This window comes from Salvelinus sp. IW2-2015, unplaced genomic scaffold, assembly GCF_002910315.2.
Source record: "Salvelinus sp. IW2-2015 unplaced genomic scaffold, ASM291031v2 Un_scaffold2281, whole genome shotgun sequence".
Lineage (NCBI taxonomy): Eukaryota > Metazoa > Chordata > Actinopteri > Salmoniformes > Salmonidae > Salvelinus > Salvelinus sp. IW2-2015.
Window position 1 is genome coordinate 38,288 of NW_019943608.1, and position 11,248 is coordinate 49,535.

At 42.6% G+C, this 11,248-nt stretch overlaps 1 pseudogene; it reads right to left on the reverse strand.

Annotated features, from left to right (window-relative positions):
* Nucleotides 1-4: 4 nt before the first annotated feature.
* LOC112073519 (protogenin B-like) overlaps nucleotides 5-11,248 on the reverse strand; it is a 60,180-nt pseudogene continuing 48,936 nt past the window's right edge.

The window sequence follows — 11,248 nt, forward strand, 5'->3', positions numbered from 1 at the left end:
GTGAGGGATGCTGAACGGTGTCATGACCAGGCTGGTGGAGACCATGGTGGTGACGGTAGAGACGTCTCGGTGGCGTCACCTCAGATTCCACTTTAAAACCAGGAAGAAGAATAAGCTTTTCTTCTTCTACCTTCTCTGGAGTTGGGCTGTCATCCAACGCCGACCCGAAGGACGGAGGCCGGGAGTTACGGCCTGAGGTGGCGGTGGACGGGTTGCTCATCTCATTGCTTATCTCTTCGTTGGAGTAGTGACCAGAGTCTCCTGTCTCCTGACTCCCGTCGCTGGTCTCAGTAGTCCCAGAGCTGTTTCCCTCACTAAAGCCCCCGGAGCTCTGTAAGCCCCCTAGTGGACCGAACAGGATATGCAGGCTGGAGGGCTGGAGGGGAGACGCGCCCTCCTTCTCCTCGTAACACAGAACGGTCTTCCCTGCCTCGTACAGACATGCTCTGTTCTCAGCCTAGAGATAAGGGAGAGGAGAGATATTTGTTAGTTTTGTCATTGTATAACAAATAACCAATAATCAATACTGTAAACTCCATGTTGAAGACTGGTATTGTAATAGCAGCAACATGATTGGTTCATGTCTGAAGACCTACCTGGCTTGTATTTCTATTGTCTCTCTCCGTCTTAAAAAACTGCCATCTCTTACTGCGGTTGATACCGCAGACTGGACCAGCTTCTGTAATCACCAGGTTTGTCCCACCCTGAAACAGAGAGAGAACCAGATTAGAAACAGATAAAGGGGTAGAGTACATTCAGAAAGTATTCAGACCCCTTTGACTTTTTCACACATTTTGTTACGATATACAGCCTTATTCTAAACTGGATTCAATAAATAAAAATCCTCAGCAATCTACACACAATACCACATAATGACCAAGCGAAAACAGATTTATTTATTTTTCTTTCAGATTTACATAAGTATTCAGACCCTTTGCTGTGAGACACGAAATTGAGGTCAGGTGCATCCTGTATCCATTGATCATCCTTGAGATGTTTCTACAACTTGATTGGAGTCCACCGGTGGTAAWTTCAATTGATTGGACATGATTTGGAAAGGCACACACCTGTCTATATAAGGTCCCACAATTGACAGTGCATGTCAGAGCAAAAAATAAAGCCATGAGGTTGAAGGAATTGTCCGTAGAGCTCCGAGACAGGATTGTGTCAATGCACAGATCTGGGGAAGGGTACCAAAAATATTTTGCAGCATTGAAGGTCCCCAAGAACACAGTACTCTCCATCATTCTTGAATGGAAGACTATATTACACAAAGTTGACATCAGAAACGCTCGCCCGATTGACGCCAAACACGTGGCTGTGAGAACGGTTGGACGTACATGCCAAATTCTCTAAATTACGTTGGAGGTTGCTTATAGGTAGAGAAATGAACATTCAATTCTCTGGAATAGCTCTGGTGGACATTCCTTGCCAGTCAGCATATGCCAATTGACGCTCCTCAAAACTTGAGACCAATGTGGGCACTGTTGGTTGTTGACAAAACTGTACATTTTAGATGCCTTTTTATTGTCCCCAGCACAAATGCACCATGTTAATAAGTCATGCTGTTTACATCAGCTTTCTTGATATGCCAACGGTCAGGTGAATGGATTTATCTTGCAATCGAGAAATGTCCATAACAGGAATGTAACAAAATGTGTGCAAACATTTTAGAGAAAAAAACCTTTTTGTGCATATGGTACATTTCTGGGATTTTTTATTTCGCTCATGAAACATGGGACCACACTTTAACTGTTGCAGTGTACTTTACTAACTATGCTATGCATCCCATGTCATTTTTCAGAATCATGGAAACTCTGATATTGCATGTCGGTGGTTTAGAGATTTACACTTTACTCTGACAAGAGACTGAAGTGCAACATTGTTATGGACACTGAGTGTTTTTGGATTGAACCTGTCATGATTGCTAATATTTAGTTCTGAGGAGTCTGTTTGTCCTCGTCCAGTACCAACCAGAGTGTTGCAGATACAGAGCTTTCGACTCCAACACTCGCTATGAGTTCGTTGGTTGCGTCTTCCATGTCGACCAACTGGCCAGTCCCTGGAGCATGGTTTGGTCGTTTCAGAAGGACCTCTACCAGCAGTAAGCAATCCTCTTATTCTCTTCTAGATATCCATGTTCACGTTTCCCAAAGAAAACAAGGATACAAAGATTCCTTCATGATGCTATACAGTTATGACAGGAGTCTATATTACACTTTATAGTGACATTCAAACAGTAATAGCTGCCTTCAGGTCTACCTCTGAGATGTACCGGCTGTACTCTGGCCTCACCCTTGAACTAATGCCCAATGTAATATATAGATAGAGCTCATTGAACACTCAGTCACCTCATATTCTGTTGTATATACTGGCTAATGAACACAGCGCGGAGAGGTCCTCGACCCTCGACCTTCTAGCCCCGAAGTCCACGTGCGCTCTCTGTACTCTGGCTCTGGTACTGTGCGCAAAAAGCCTTATAAACCCAGGCTCTTACACCTAACTGTGAAAACTTACATTACATTTACATTTGAACACTTGGTCACCTCATATTCTTGTTAATATACTGTTGTTGACTCACTTTTATTATAAACTGTATTTCAACATAGCTCATCCTAAAGTACCTCTACTGTCCATACCATTTTTTCAAATGATCTACTGTCCTTAAACACACACGTTTTCGTATCAGGCACACTGTTCACACTTATGATCTACTCTAGGGTGTCGGACTCATTTTTAAATATAAGGAGAAGCCGCACACTCTTAGGACGCTCATTGCAAAATTAATCTCCAACGTTTCGGACAGCCAACGTTCCTTACATCAGGGTAATGAAATGTTGGACTCATTCTTGACATTTTTTTTTTGTTTGTTTGTATTTTGATTTTCTGTATTTGTATTGTATTGCTAACATTCTCACAGCGCTTTGGACAGTAAACATAAGCATTATGCTTCTGTTAACCTGCTATAAACCTAGCTATAACACCTGCTATAAACCGATCACCGCTTAACCTGCTGTAACACTGCTGTAACACTGCTAGTAACACCTGCTATACACTCTGTATTAACACCTGCTATAACTTTGTGTACGCGACAATAAACTTTATTTTATTTATTGAGATGGGCCGAACCTAGTGACCCGTGTGCACACAATGTAACACTCACCAATCAAGCCAAACTGTACTATGATGACGGAACAAGATAACATTAAGCTTAAGAGACTCAAATGACCCTTTTCTGATTCATCAGCGCCAAGCCCACCCTCCTGAAGCGCTAGTGAGGGTGAGTCTGATTGAGGACGGTACAGCCCTGGTTTCCTGGAGAGAAAAACCAGGGAAGAACAACTTGGCCGTGAGCAACTACACATCCTGTACGCTCACAGAGGGCTGGCTGGCGGATACTGGCAGACACGCAGAGGAGGGTACGTGAACAGCTAGATACTGGCAAGACACTGCAGAGGGAGGGTGAGTGGAACAGCTAGATACTGGCAGACACTGCAAGATGGAGGGTGAGTGGATCAGCCAGACCATACGAATGAGGATCAGCCCAGTTGAGAGGAAGAGTGAGTGGACCTGCAAGGGGAGGTAGATCCCATAAATACTGCAGATGGCAGGGGAGTGGAACACCAGACAACTGCAGAGGGCGGTTGAGTGGATCAGCCCAGATTACTGCAGACGGAGGTGAGTGAGAACAGCTAGATACTGAGATACTAAGGGAAGGTGATGGTAACAGCCAGATACTGCAGAGGAGGATGGCCTTGAACAGCTAAGATATGAAGCATACTGCAGAGGGGTGGATGAATGCTATGTTATCTGGCTGTCTAACCCCCAGATACTTGCAGAGGGAGGTGAGGGGAACGAGCTTAATACAATGACAATACTGCAGAGGGGGGATGAGTGAGATGGTAGCAGCAGATATTAATAGAGGAATGTATAACACAGGTGGACATATTTTTACAATTCCTCTATATAATATTGTGTCAACCAGTCTCACTCATCCCCCCTCGTGCAGTATCCTGTCGTATTAGCTGTTCCACTCACCTCAGCCCTGTCTGATGACAGGCTTGGGCAGAAGTTCGAAGGCAGAGTGTTGTAGCTATGTTTGACGTCTTGAGTGCAATTAAAACATTTCTGAGTATGATCCAATGTGCATCCAAGATTTGGGTCTGGGGTTTTGGGTATGGCTGGTGTTATGATGCGTTCTCCTCCAGTCCGTTCTTAAAAAACTGTCTGCTGTCCTACGAAGTAACACATGCCCTGCTGGAGCCCTGAGAGCCTGGTAACGTACACTGGTGAAGATCTCTGCCTCCAACCAGGTGGGAGACGGGCCCTTCTCTATCACTGTGGAGCTGCCCTGGGGCCTGGTCTGACACAGAGGGAAGACCCGCAGCACTCGGCAGGGCTCTCCTCCTCAGACACACAGGTTTAGTTATGTCGTAGTGGTTTGTTGGACTGGTTTCGTAGTTTGTTGGACGAGAGTGGTGTAGTGACGGAATGGAGTGTGTTCTGTGGACTGGAAGGTTGTATAGTGTTGTTGGACTGAGAGAGTTAGTAGTGTTTGGATAGGTGTTGTAGTAGTGTTGGACTGGGAGGTGTATAGTTTGTTACTGAAGTTAGTGTGTGGACTGGAGATGTTAGTGGTTTGTTGGATGGAGTTTTAGTATTTTGTTGACTGGAGAGTGTTGTATTAGTGTGATGGTGTTAGTATAGGTGTTGACTGGAGAGTGTTGTAGTAGTGTTGTGCTGGGTGGTGTAGTAGTTGTTGCTGGGAGTTAGTAGTGTGTTGATGGTGTGTAGTTTTGCGATTGTAGATGGGCTGGAGATGTGTTTATGTGGACTGGGTAGTAAGTTTGTTGGACGGAGAGTCCTTCTGGTAGTAGTGTGTGATCATGGAGAGTGTTGTAAGTCGTTGAATGGACCTGGAGAGTATGTGATATGTTGTTGCTGGATGTTGAGTAGTTGTTGATGGAGGTGTAGTGTTGTTGGGACTGGAGACTGTGTGTAGTAGTGTTGTTGGACTGCTGGTGTGAGTGTTGTTGGACTGAGAGTGTTGTAGGTTGAGGATGATTTGTAGTTGACTGGAGTGTATAGTGTTGTTCTTACTGATTTGTAGTAGTAGTGTTGTTTGGACTGGAAGAGTGTTGCGAGAGTTTGTAGTGTGTTGTTGGACTGGAGAGTTGTTGTAGTTTGTTACTCGTTGAGTAGTGTTGTGACTGGAAGAGTTTTGTAGTAGTGGTGTTGGACTGAGAGAGTGTCTTGTAGTAGTGGTGTTGTGACTGGAGAGTGTTGTAGTAGTGTTGTGACTGGAGGTGTTAGTAGTGGTGTTGCTGAGAGTCTGTGGAGAGTGTTGTAATGTTTAGTGTTTGTTGGACTGGAAGTTTGTAGTAGTGTTGGGACTGGAGAGTGTTGTAGTAGTGTTGTGCACTGGAGAAGTGTTGTAGTAGTGTGTTGGACTGAGAGTGTTGTAGTAGTGTTGTGGATGGAAGAGTGTTGAGTAGTGTGTTGTGACCTGGAGAGTGTTGTAGTAGTGTGTGGACTGGAGAGTCGTTATAGTGTTTGTTGGACTGGAGATGTTGGTATAGTGTTGGGACTGGAGAGGTTTGTAGTGTGTTGTTGGAATGGAGAGGTTGTATAGTGTTGTTGGACTGGAGAGTGTTGTATGCGTGTTGTGACTGGGAGTGTTGTAGTGGTTGATGGACTGGAGAGTATTGTAGTGTTGTTGGACTGGGAAGGTAGGAGGTTTGTATAGTGGTCAGTGTAGGTTGTGGAGGGGCTATTCACGGTCCGTGCGATGTAAAGTTGTTGTTGTTTGTCAGTCGTTTGTTCAGAGACATAGGACCTGTCATGTTTGCGACTTGAACTAACTGCAGTTGAGACGAACATGACCTAAACAGAATATAGTCTATTACTTTACTGTTGTAGTGCTTCTAGTAGGCATTGTTGTAAATCAATCAAAATGTATTTTGTCACATGATTTATTGGTACGTAGACCTTACACAGTGTGAATGCTTATCTTACCAAGCCCTTGACCAAACAAAGTATGACTATATAGGTGTGTAGGCATTAGTATAAGAGGTTGTTACGGGTAAAAAGCCCCCCCATTGTGGAGCCTAAAAAAATTCAGGTTTAACGGTACGATCATGTGCTTAAGGTGACGTAAGATATAGCTATCAGGTGTACGGTACAGGTGAATGGGCTATACAGGAGTGTCGGACAGGTAGTGGAGGTTACAGGGTCGGTACGATAAGTGCTATACTGGGTTAGACAATCTGTGACTATATAGGTCGGTAAGATCTAGGAGCTTAACAGGGTGGAGGCTATACGGTGTGTACGTACAGAAGTCAATGTGAGAGTAGGCTACACATAAATGTGGACTATATCGTCGTGTACATAGGTCAATGGAGGCTACTATACAGGGGGTACGGTACTAGCAGTCAATGTGGAGCTATATACAGGGTACGGTACAGAGTCAGATGTGGGAGGCTATATTACAGGGTACCGTCAGAGTCAATGTGGAAGCCATTATACAGGGGTACCGGTACGAGTCAATTGGAGGCTAAATAAGGGGGTCCGTACAGGAGTCAATGTGGAGGCTACAACAGGGTGACGTACACGTAAGATCAATGTGTGAGCTATATCAGTGAGGGTACCGGCTACAGAAGTCAAATTGGAAGCTATATTACAGGGTACCGGTACAGAGTCACTGTGGAGACTATATACAGGGGGTACCGTACAGATCAATGTGGAGCTAATATCACAGTGTACCGGTACAGATCAATGTGGAGGCATAATTACAGGGCGGGTTACACCGGGGTTACAGAAAAAAGTCCACCAATGTGGGCTATAAAGGGGGATGTACACGGTACAGAGTCAATGTGGAGGCTATATACAGGGGTACGGTACAGAGTCCAAATGTGGAGGTATATAACAGGGGGTACCGGTACAGAGTCATGTTGAGGCTATATACAGGGTACCGGTCACAGAGTTCAATGTGGAGCTATATACAGGGTGGTACCGGTACAGAGTCAATCGTGGGACTATATACGGGGGTACGTACAGAAGTCAATGTGAGGTATTACAGGGGTCACTGGTACAGAGTCAATGTGGAGCTATATACAGGGGTACCGTACAGAGTCAATGTGAGGCTATATACAGGGGGTACCGGTACAGAGTCAATGTGGAAGCTATATACAGGGGGTACCGGTACAGAGTAAGTGGAGGCTATATACAGGGGGAACGGTGCAGAGTCAATTGAGCTATGTACAGGGGGTACTCGGTACAGAGGTCAATGTGGCGTCTAATCCAGGGGTAACCGGTACAGAGTCAATGTGGAGGCTATATATCAGGGGACCGGTACAGAGCAATGTGGAGGGCTATATACAAGGGGTACCGTACAAGTCAATTGGAGGCTATATACAGGGGGTACGCTACAAGGTCAATGTGGAGGCTATATACAGGGGGTACTGGTACAGAAGTCAATGTGGAGGCTAATATACAGAGGGGTACCGGTACAGAGTCATGTGGAGGCCCTATATACAGGTTGTAACATGTACACAGAGTCAATGTGGAGGCTATTATACAGGTGCACGGTACCGGGTACAGAATGTGCGTATAACGTCACAGAGTAGGCTATATACAAGAGGGTCGTACTGGTACAGATACAATGTGGAGTGCTATATACAGGGGTTACTACAGAGTCAATGTGGAGGTATATACAGGGGGTACGGTACAGAGTCAATGTGGAGGCTATAGATCAGTGTGGTACGTACAGAGGTCAATGTGGACGTGTCGGGTATTGAGGTATTCATGAGGTTAGTTGAGTAATATACTTAGGAATTAATATAGGTATCATGTAGAGAGTTATTAGGGTAATCATAGATTATATGAGGAATTAGTAGCTAATATTAAATGATTAGTAATATGTCATGAGGAAGAGTTATATTTGTAGCAGCAGGTAGAGTGTGGGTGACAGTGTGGTAGGTATTAACATTGAGTGAGGTACGCTACAGTCAATGTGGAGTATTAAATATTGAGGTAATGCAGTACAGGTACGTAGAGTCTATTGGCCGTATTATGAGATTACATATGTACATGAGGTAGAGTTTATTAAATGATTGACGTAATATGTAGTAGTAGATTAATTAAATATGATAAGTTATAGTACAGTAGTAAGTTATTAAATGATTTGAGGTAATATGTAACATGTAGGTAGAGTTATTAAATATTGAGGTAAGTATGATATGAGTATAATTGATAAAGTAATGTGGTAGTTTAAATGATTGATTTATACTGTACATGTAGTGTAGATTATTAAATGATTTGAGGTAATATAGTACATGTAGTGTAGAGTTATTATAATTACGAGAGTTATTAATATGTAAATACGGTAGAGTTATAATGATTTAGAGGTAATATGTACTGTAGGTAGAGTTATTAATATGATGAGAATATGTACAATGTAGTAGATATATAAATTGATTGTAAATTCATTGCTACGTGTTTGATTGAACGGTATCTTAGGTAGACCATACAATGATGACAGAATCATGACAGTAGGATAGTGGGTAAATGATCTCTGAAGCCTGTATGAGTATTGTTGGTACATCACTTTCAACTTATGGTAATATGCTAGTAGGGCCAGAGTATTTACACAATGATTTGCCATTAATACTTAGTAGAGTTCTTAATCTTTCTGGGTTATTGTCTGTATGTTTACTCTCGATTCTTACGGTTATTACATGTTTAGATTCTGTTTGCTCTTTGTCTGTGTAATATTCAAATTCTCTAATAATAACATGTGCTAGGTTTTACATTTTAACTGTCATGATATATAATCATATGATTTTCATATGACTGCTTCTGTATCTTCTCTAAACGTATATAGGTAATCTCCTATCTTCTGTTCTCTGGTCTTACTCTCTCCTGTTGTGTTCCATTCATCGTCATTCGCATAGAGATCACAATTATACACATTTTCTCTATTACTGTCTTCTTCTCCTTTTCTTCTGTTTCTTCTTCTCTGTCTTCTGTTTTTCTTTTCTTCTTCTTTCTTCTGTTTACTTCTTTCTTATGTTTCTTCTGTTTCTTCTTCTCCTTCTCTGTTTTCTTTTCGTTCTTCTTCTGTCTTCTTGTCTGTTTTCCTCTTTCTTCTTCTGTTTCTTCTGGTTTCTTTCCTCCTTCTCTGTTTCTTCTGTTTCTGTTTCTGTTTCTTTTCTCCTTTTCTTATTTCTTTTCTGTTTCTTCTGTTTCTTTCTTCTTTTCTTCTGTTTTCTTTCTCCTGCTTCTCTCTTTTCCTTCTTCATGTTTCTTCTTCTGTTCTTCTTCTTCTGTTTTCTCTTCTGTTTTCTTCTTCTCTTCTCTGTTTCTTCTGTTTCTTCTTCTGTTTCTTCTTCGTTTCTCTGTTTCTTCTTCTGTTTCTCTGTTTCTTCTTCTCCTTCTTCTGTTTTCTGTTGTTCTCTTGTTTCTCTTCGTTCTCTCTGTTTCTCTGTTTCTTTCTCTTTTCTCTGTTTCTTCTGTTCTTCTTCTGTTTTTTCTCTGTTTTCTCTGTTTCTTCTGTTCCTTCTTCTGTTCCTTCTCTTTTCTTCTGTCTTTTCTCTCTGTTCTTCTTCTGTTCTTCTGTTTTCTTCTTCTGTTCTTCTTCTGTTTTCTTCTGTCTTCTTCTTCTGTCTTCTTCTGTTTCTCTTCTCCTTCTTCTGTTTTCCTGTCTTCTTGTCTTCTTCTGTTTTCTTTCTTCTTCTGTTTTTCTTCGTTTCTTCTTTCTGTTCTTCTTCTGTTTCTTCTTCTGTTTCTTCTGTTTCGTTTCTTCTTCTGTTTCTTCTTTTCTTCTCTGTTTCTTCTGTTTCTCTTCTTTTTTCTGTTTCTTCTTCTGTTTCTTCTTCTGTTTCTTCTGTTCTCTTCTTCTGTTTCTTCTGTTTCTTCTCACTTCTTCTGTTTCTTCTCTTTCTTCTGTTCTTTCCTTCTTCTTACTTCTGTTTCTCTCCTTCTCTCTTCTGTTTTTTCTTTTCTTCTTCTGTTTCTTCTCTCCTTCTGTTTCTTCTGTTTCTCTTCTTCTTCTGTTTCTTCTGTTTCTCTTCTTCTCCTTCTTCTTCTGTTTCTTCTTTTCTTCTCTCAGACTATACTCCATTTACTCATTCTAATGCTCAGCCATTTTTGAAAGACTCGTCTTCAAAATAAGATTCTTTCATATTGTCCCTATTGTCCTTCTCTCTTTGCTCCAATAGGAAATCTTCCATTGTAAGATAATTGACTATGTGAATGGTGAGGAACCCTGGTCCACATACTGAGTTTGGCCCTGGCCAATGAACACCGGCTGAAGACATAGAGCCGACTGATGCCCATGATGGCCACAACCTTCATTGATGCGAGGTGAGACATGACTCCACAGACACAGGCCATGTGTGAGACCTGTATTTATGTCATATAACTGTGCTTTCTTCTTTTTTTTTGTTTTCTTCGGAAAGTATTACAGACCCTTTAACTTTTTCAACATTTTGTAGTTACAGCGTTATTCTAAAATTGATTACATTTCATCATCCTTCAATCAACCTACACACAATTACCCCATAATGACAAAGAAAAAAGTGTTTTTTAGAATTTTTGCAAATGTATTAATCGGTTCAAGTCCGGCTCTGGCTGTGTCATCACGGACATTCAGAGACTTGCCCCGAAGCCACTCCTGCGTGTCTTGGCTGTGTGCTCTGAGGTGGTTGTCCCTGTTGGAAGGTGAACCTTCGTCCCAGTCTGAGGTCCTGAGCGCTCTGGAGCAGGTTTTCATAAGGATCCCTGTAGCTTTGTTCCTGTATCTTTCTCTCATCATCCTGATTCAGTTCCCAGTCCCTCCGCTGAAAAAATCCCCACGCATGATGCTTGTCAACACCACGATTCACCGTAGGGATGGTGCTAGCGTTCCTCAGCATGTGACGCTTGGCATTCAGGCCAAAGGTTATTTTGGTTTCAATTTTGGTCTGAGCAGCTTTAGGTGCCTTTTGGCAAACTCCAACCGGCCTGTCATGTGCCTTTACTGAGGAGTGGTTCATTGGCCACTCTACCATAAAGACCTCGCTTAGTGGGGCTGCAGGAGATGGGAGAACCTTCCAGAAGACAACCATCCTCACAGATGACTCTAGAGCGGCGTCAGAGTGACCATTGGGTTCTGGCACCTCCCTGCCAAGGCCCTTCTCCCCGATTTCTCAGTTTGGCTGGCGGCCAGCTCTACAGAAGAGTACACTTGGTGGTTCTAAACTTCTCATTC